The sequence below is a fragment of the Pseudophryne corroboree genome, chromosome 8 (genome assembly GCF_028390025.1).
Source record: "Pseudophryne corroboree isolate aPseCor3 chromosome 8, aPseCor3.hap2, whole genome shotgun sequence".
NCBI lineage: Eukaryota > Metazoa > Chordata > Amphibia > Anura > Myobatrachidae > Pseudophryne > Pseudophryne corroboree.
This window is the reverse complement of record NC_086451.1, coordinates 376,886,559-376,894,058: the sequence shown is the minus strand read 5'-3', so window position 1 is coordinate 376,894,058 and position 7,500 is coordinate 376,886,559. Positions and strand designations below refer to the sequence as shown.

At 31.5% G+C, this 7,500-nt stretch overlaps 8 non-coding genes across 8 annotated transcripts; all 8 read left to right on the top strand.

Moving 5' to 3' along the window:
- The first annotated feature begins 442 nt into the window (after positions 1–442).
- On the top strand, positions 443–551 carry TRNAL-CAA (transfer RNA leucine (anticodon CAA)). Its single transcript has 2 exons — positions 443–480; positions 506–551. It is a non-coding gene; the product is annotated as a tRNA-Leu (tRNA).
- A 750-nt stretch (positions 552–1,301) lies between these two features.
- Positions 1,302–1,410, top strand: TRNAL-CAA (transfer RNA leucine (anticodon CAA)). The gene is made up of 2 exons: positions 1,302–1,339; positions 1,365–1,410. It is a non-coding gene; the product is annotated as a tRNA-Leu (tRNA).
- A 1,607-nt stretch (positions 1,411–3,017) lies between these two features.
- TRNAL-CAA (transfer RNA leucine (anticodon CAA)) lies at positions 3,018–3,126 on the top strand. Its single transcript has 2 exons — positions 3,018–3,055; positions 3,081–3,126. It is a non-coding gene; the product is annotated as a tRNA-Leu (tRNA).
- Positions 3,127–3,876: 750 nt separating this feature from the next.
- TRNAL-CAA (transfer RNA leucine (anticodon CAA)) lies at positions 3,877–3,985 on the top strand. Its single transcript has 2 exons — positions 3,877–3,914; positions 3,940–3,985. It is a non-coding gene; the product is annotated as a tRNA-Leu (tRNA).
- Positions 3,986–4,734: 749 nt separating this feature from the next.
- Positions 4,735–4,843, top strand: TRNAL-CAA (transfer RNA leucine (anticodon CAA)). The gene is made up of 2 exons: positions 4,735–4,772; positions 4,798–4,843. It is a non-coding gene; the product is annotated as a tRNA-Leu (tRNA).
- Positions 4,844–5,592: 749 nt separating this feature from the next.
- TRNAL-CAA (transfer RNA leucine (anticodon CAA)) lies at positions 5,593–5,701 on the top strand. The gene is made up of 2 exons: positions 5,593–5,630; positions 5,656–5,701. It is a non-coding gene; the product is annotated as a tRNA-Leu (tRNA).
- Positions 5,702–6,449: 748 nt separating this feature from the next.
- On the top strand, positions 6,450–6,558 carry TRNAL-CAA (transfer RNA leucine (anticodon CAA)). Its single transcript has 2 exons — positions 6,450–6,487; positions 6,513–6,558. It is a non-coding gene; the product is annotated as a tRNA-Leu (tRNA).
- Positions 6,559–7,307: 749 nt separating this feature from the next.
- TRNAL-CAA (transfer RNA leucine (anticodon CAA)) lies at positions 7,308–7,416 on the top strand. Its single transcript has 2 exons — positions 7,308–7,345; positions 7,371–7,416. It is a non-coding gene; the product is annotated as a tRNA-Leu (tRNA).
- The last annotated feature ends 84 nt before the right edge of the window (positions 7,417–7,500 follow it).

Below are 7,500 nucleotides of genomic sequence, written 5' to 3'. Positions count from 1 at the left end.
AAATTCTTAAGTTTAGTTCCATGTAGAAAAAAGGTTTTCACAAATGTATTATTTGCAAAACACCCTTTCAGTATTCAGTAAACAAATCATAAAACAAAGAATAAATTGGAATAGAAAGTAGATTCAGGCTCTCAGACTCTATATCTAAAAGTTTACAAAAATTACTTGCTAGACACATAAATCTGTTTTTTCCTGAAAGAGATTTTAGTAAATAATTTGTATAGTAATTATAAAGGATATCATTATAACCTGAGCAGTTTTTCTTAAGTATTAATTGTGATGGCTCACCTTTAGCGGTAGTATACTGTATAAATCCAAGTTCTTGATTTTATGTTACTTTTTTCAAGCAGTACATATTATTTGTCTGAAAGATACCCCAAAATCCTTTTTTTGTACATTATAATCTTTTATTGGCAACTTAATTTAATGGGCATATGTACTTGTCAGGATGGCTGAGCGGTCTAAGGCGCCAGACTCAAGATTGCGTTCTTCCTCTAAATGGGTGTTCTGGTCTCTGTAAAGAGGCGTGGGTTCAAATCCCACTTCTGACAATTTTATTTTCTTGTACTTTGTATGAAAAGAATATTAATTTGTGGATAAGTCTACCATGCAAAATAACAAGTGACCTTAGGACATCCATTCTCTTTTAAAAGTCCTTCTCTTGGACATTGGAATCTTGTTACCATTTATTTCTAACAATGTGCAGCCTAATTATTTAAAGAAACATAGGGAACAGAATAGTTTGAAAATGGGAGAAATTGTATGATATCCCATCTACACACCAATATTGCACTTGTTGCCATAGAGTTGAATTAATGACATTATTCCTAAGTGATAAATACACAATGACTGGTTAAAAAATTCTTAAGTTTAGTTCCATGTAGAAAAAAGGTTTTCACAAATGTATTATTTGCAAAACACCCTTTCAGTATTCAGTAAACAAATCATAAAACAAAGAATAAATTGGAATAGAAAGTAGATTCAGGCTCTCAGACTCTATATCTAAAAGTTTACAAAAATTACTTGCTAGACACATAAATCTGTTTTTTCCTGAAAGAGATTTTAGTAAATAATTTGTATAGTTATTATAAAGGATATCATTATAACCTGAGCAGTTTTTCTTAAGTATTGATTGTGATGGCTCACCTTTAGCGGTAGTATACTGTATAAATCCAAGTTCTTGATTTTATGTTACTTTTTTCAAGCAGTACATATTATTTGGCTGAAAGATACCCCAAAATCCTTTTTTTTGTACATTATAATCTTTTACTGGCAACTTAATTTAGAAGGCATATGTTCTTGTCAGGATGGCCGAGCGATCTAAGGCGCCAGACTCAAGATTGCATTCTTCCTCTAAATGGGTGTTCTGGTCTCTGTAAATAGGCGTGGGTTCAAATCCCACTTCTGACAATTTTATTTTCTTGTACTTTGTATGAAAAGAATATTAATTTGTGGATAAGTCTACCATGCAAAATAACAAGTGACCTTAGGACATCCATTCTCTTTTAAAAGTCCTTCTCTTGGACATTGGAATCTTGTTACCATTTATTTCTAACAATGTGCAGCCTAATTATTTAAAGAAACATAGGGAACAGAATAGTTTGAAAATGGGAGAAATTGTATGATATCCCATCTACATACCAATATTGCACTTGTTGCCATAGAGTTGAATTAATGACATTATTCCTAAGTGATAAATACACAATGACTGGTTAAAAAATTCTTACGTTTAGTTCCATGTAGAAAAAAGGTTTTCACAAATGTATTATTTGCAAAACACCCTTTCAGTATTCAGTAAACAAATCATAAAACAAAGAATAAATTGGAATAGAAAGTAGATTCAGGCTCTCAGACTCTATATCTAAAAGTTTACAAAAATTACTTGCTAGACACATAAATCTGTTTTTTCCTGAAAGAGATTTTAGTAAATAATTTGTATAGTTATTATAAAGGATATCATTATAACCTGAGCAGTTTTTCTTAAGTATTACTTGTGATGGCTCACCTTTAGTGGTAGTATACTGTATAAATCCAAGTTCTTGATTTTATGTTACTTTTTTCAAGCAGTACATATTATTTGGCTGAAAGATACCCCAAAATCCTTTTTTTGTACATTATAATCTTTTATTGCCAACTTAATTTAATGGGCATATGTACTTGTCAGGATGGCCGAGCGGTCTAAAGCGCCAAACTCAAGATTGCGTTCTTCCTCTAAATGGGTGTTCTGGTCTCTGTAAATAGGCGTGGGTTCAAATCCCACTTCTGACAATTTTATTTTCTTGTACTTTGTATGAAAAGAATATTAATTTGTGGATAAGTCTACCATGCAAAATAACAAGTGACCTTAGGACATCCATTCTCTTTTAAAAGTCCTTCTCTTGGACATTGGAATCTTGTTACCATTTATTTCTAACAATGTGCAGCCTAATTATTTAAAGAAACATAGGGAACAGAATAGTTTGAAAATGGGAGAAATTGTATGATATCCCATCTACATACCAATATTGCACTTGTTGCCATAGAGTTGAATTAATGACATTATTCCTAAGTGATAAATACACAATGACTGGTTAAAAAATTCTTACGTTTAGTTCCATGTAGAAAAAAGGTTTTCACAAATGTATTATTTGCAAAACACCCTTTCAGTATTCAGTAAACAAATCATAAAACAAAGAATAAATTGGAATAGAAAGTAGATTCAGGCTCTCAGACTCTATATCTAAAAGTTTACAAAAATTACTTGCTAGACACATAAATCTGTTTTTTCCTGAAAGAGATTTTAGTAAATAATTTGTATAGTTATTATAAAGGATATCATTATAACCTGAGCAGTTTTTCTTAAGTATTACTTGTGATGGCTCACCTTTAGTGGTAGTATACTGTATAAATCCAAGTTCTTGATTTTATGTTACTTTTTTCAAGCAGTACATATTATTTGGCTGAAAGATACCCCAAAATCCTTTTTTTGTACATTATAATCTTTTATTGCCAACTTAATTTAATGGGTATATGTACTTGTCAGGATGGCCGAGCGGTCTAAGGCGCCAAACTCAAGATTGCGTTCTTCCTCTAAATGGGTGTTCTGGTCTCTGTAAAGAGGCGTGGGTTCAAATCCCACTTCTGACAATTTTATTTTCTTGTACTTTGTATGAAAAGAATATTAATTTGTGGATAAGTCTACCATGCAAAATTACAAGTGCCCTTAGGACATCCATTCTCTTTTAAAAGTCCTTCTCTTGGACATTGGAATCTTATTACCATTTATTTCTAACAATGTGCAGCCTAATTATTTAAAGAAACATAGGGAACAGAATAGTTTGAAAATGGGAGAAATTGTATGATATCCCATCTACACACCAATATTGCACTTGTTGCCATAGAGTTGAATTAATGACATTATTCCTAAGTGATAAATACACAATGACTGGTTAAAAAAATTCTTAAGTTTAGTTCCATGTAGAAAAAAGGTTTTCACAAATGTATTATTTGCAAAACACCCTTTCAGTATTCAGTAAACAAATCATAAAACAAAGAATAAATTGGAATAGAAAGTAGATTCAGGCTCTCAGACTCTATATCTAAAAGTTTACAAAAATTACTTGCTAGACACATAAATCTGTTTTTTCCTGAAAGAGATTTTAGTAAATAATTTGTATAGTAATTATAAAGGATATCATTATAACCTGAGCAGTTTTTCTTAAGTATTAATTGTGATGGCTCACCTTTAGCGGTAGTATACTGTATAAATCCAAGTTCTTGATTTTATGTTACTTTTTTCAAGCAGTACATATTATTTGGCTGAAAGATACCCCAAAATCCTTTTTTTGTACATTATAATCTTTTACTGGCAACTTAATTTAGAGGGCATATGTTTTTGTCAGGATGGCCGAGCGGTCTAAGGCGCCAGACTCAAGATTGCATTCTTCTTCTAAATGGGTGTTCTGGTCTCTGTAAAGAGGCGTGGGTTCAAATCCCACTTCTGACAATTTTATTTTCTTGTACTTTGTATGAAAAGAATATTAATTTGTGGATAAGTCTACCATGCAAAATAACAAGTGACCTTAGGACATCCATTCTCTTTTAAAAGTCCTTCTCTTGGACATTGGAATCTTGTTACCATTTATTTCTAACAATGTGCAGCCTAATTATTTAAAGAAACATAGGGAACAGAATAGTTTGAAAATGGGAGAAATTGTATGATATCCCATCTACATACCAATATTGCACTTGTTGCCATAGAGTTGAATTAATGACATTTTTCCTAAGTGATAAATACACAATGACTGGTTAAAAAATTCTTAAGTTTAGTTCCATGTAGAAAAAAGGTTTTCACAAATGTATTATTTGCAAAACATCCTTTCAGTATTCAGTAAAAAAATCATAAAACAAAGAATAAATTGGAATAGAAAGTAGATTCAGGCTCTCAGACTCTATATCTAAAAGTTTACAAAAATTACTTGCTAGACACATAAATCTGTTTTTTCCTGAAAGAGATTTTAGTAAATAATTTGTATAGTTATTATAAAGGATATCATTATAACCTGAGCAGTTTTTCTTAAGTATTAATTGTGATGGCTCACCTTTAGCGGTAGTATACTGTATAAATCCAAGTTCTTGATTTTATGTTACTTTTTTCAAGCAGTACATATTATTTGGCTGAAAGATACCCCAAAATCCTTTTTTTGTACATTATAATCTTTTATTGGCAACTTAATTTAATGGGCATATGTACTTGTCAGGATGGCCGAGCGGTCTAAGGCGCCAGACTCAAGATTGCTTTCTTCCGCTAAATGGGTGTTCTGGTCTCTGTAAAGAGGCGTGGGTTCAAATCCCACTTCTGACAATTTTATTTTCTTGTACTTTGTATGAAAAGAATATTAATTTGTGGATAAGTCTACCATGCAAAATAACAAGTGACCTTAGGACATCCATTCTCTTTTAAAAGTCCTTCTCTTGGACTTTGGAATCTTGTTACCATTTATTTCTAACAATGTGCAGCCTAATTATTTAAAGAAACATAGGGAACAGAATAGTTTGAAAATGGGAGAAATTGTATGATATCCCATCTACACACCAATATTGCACTTGTTGCCATAGAGTTGAATTAATGACATTATTCCTAAGTGATAAATACACAATGACTGGTTAAAAAATTCTTACGTTTAGTTCCATGTAGAAAAAAGGTTTTCACAAATGTATTATTTGCAAAACATCCTTTCAGTATTCAGTAAAAAAATCATAAAACAAAGAATAAATTGGAATAGAAAGTAGATTCAGGCTCTCAGACTCTATATCTAAAAGTTTACAAAAATTACTTGCTAGACACATAAATCTGTTTTTTCCTGAAAGAGATTTTAGTAAATAATTTGTATAGTTATTATAAAGGATATCATTATAACCTGAGCAGTTTTTCTTAAGTATTAATTGTGATGGCTCACCTTTAGCGGTAGTATACTGTATAAATCCAAGTTCTTGATTTTATGTTACTTTTTTCAAGCAGTACATATTATTTGGCTGAAAGATACCCCAAAATCCTTTTTTTGTACATTATAATCTTTTATTGGCAACTTAATTTAATGGGCATATGTACTTGTCAGGATGGCCGAGCGGTCTAAGGCGCCAGACTCAAGATTGCGTTCTTCCTCTAAATGGGTGTTCTGGTCTCTGTAAAGAGGTGTGGGTTCAAATCCCACTTCTGACAATTTTATTTTCTTGTACTTTGTATGAAAAGAATATTAATTTGTGGATAAGTCTACCATGCAAAATAACAAGTGACCTTAGGACATCCATTCTCTTTTAAAAGTCCTTCTCTTGGACATTGGAATCTTGTTACCATTTATTTCTAACAATGTGCAGCCTAATTATTTAAAGAAACATAGGGAACAGAATAGTTTGAAAATGGGAGAAATTGTATGATATCCCATCTACACACCAATATTGCACTTGTTGCCATAGAGTTGAATTAATGACACTATTCCTAAGTAATAAATACACAATGACTGGTTAAAAAATTCTTACGTTTAGTTCCATGTAGAAAAAAGGTTTTCACAAATGTATTATTTGCAAAACATCCTTTCAGTATTCAGTAAAAAAATCATAAAACAAAGAATAAATTGGAATAGAAAGTAGATTCAGGCTCTCAGACTCTATATCTAAAAGTTTACAAAAATTACTTGCTAGACACATAAATCTGTTTTTTCCTGAAAGAGATTTTAGTAAATAATTTGTATAGTTATTATAAAGGATATCATTATAACCTGAGCAGTTTTTCTTAAGTATTAATTGTGATGGCTCACCTTTAGCGGTAGTATACTGTATAAATCCAAGTTCTTGATTTTATGTTACTTTTTTCAAGCAGTACATATTATTTGGCTGAAAGATACCCCAAAATCCTTTTTTTGTACATTATAATCTTTTATTGCCAACTTAATTTAATGGGCATATTACTTGTCAGGATGGCCGAGCGGTCTAAGGCGCCAGACTCAAGATTGCGTTCTTCCTCTAAATGGGTGTTCTGGTCTCTGTAAAGAGGCGTGGGTTCAAATCCCACTTCTGACAATTTTATTTTCTTGTACTTTGTATGAAAAGAATATTAATTTGTGGATAAGTCTACCATGCAAAATAACAAGTGACCTTAGGACATCCATTCTCTTTTAAAAGTCCTTCTCTTGGACATTGGAATCTTGTTACCATTTATTTCTAACAATGTGCAGCCTAATTATTTAAAGAAACATAGGGAACAGAATAGTTTGAAAATGGGAGAAATTGTATGATATCCCATCTACACACCAATATTGCACTTGTTGCCATAGAGTTGAATTAATGACATTATTCCTAAGTGATAAATACACAATGACTGGTTAAAAAATTCTTAAGTTTAGTTCCATGTAGAAAAAAGGTTTTCACAAATGTATTATTTGCAAAACACCCTTTCAGTATTCAGTAAACAAATCATAAAACAAAGAATAAATTGGAATAGAAAGTAGATTCAGGCTCTCAGACTCTATATCTAAAAGTTTACAAAAATTACTTGCTAGACACATAAATCTGTTTTTTCCTGAAAGAGATTTTAGTAAATAATTTGTATAGTAATTATAAAGGATATCATTATAACCTGAGCAGTTTTTCTTAAGTATTAATTGTGATGGCTCACCTTTAGCGGTAGTATACTGTATAAATCCAAGTTCTTGATTTTATGTTACTTTTTTCAAGCAGTACATATTATTTGGCTGAAAGATACCCCAAAATCCTTTTTCTGTACATTATAATCTTTTATTGGCAACTTAATTTAATGGGCATATGTACTTGTCAGGATGGCCGAGCGGTCTAAGGCGCCAGACTCAAGATTGCGTTCTTCCTCTAAATGGGTGTTCTGGTCTCTGTAAAGAGGCATGGGTTCAAATCCCACTTCTGACAATTTTATTTTCTTGTACTTTGTATGAAAAGAATATTAATTTGTGGATAAGTCTACCATGCAAAATAACAAGTGACCTTAGGACA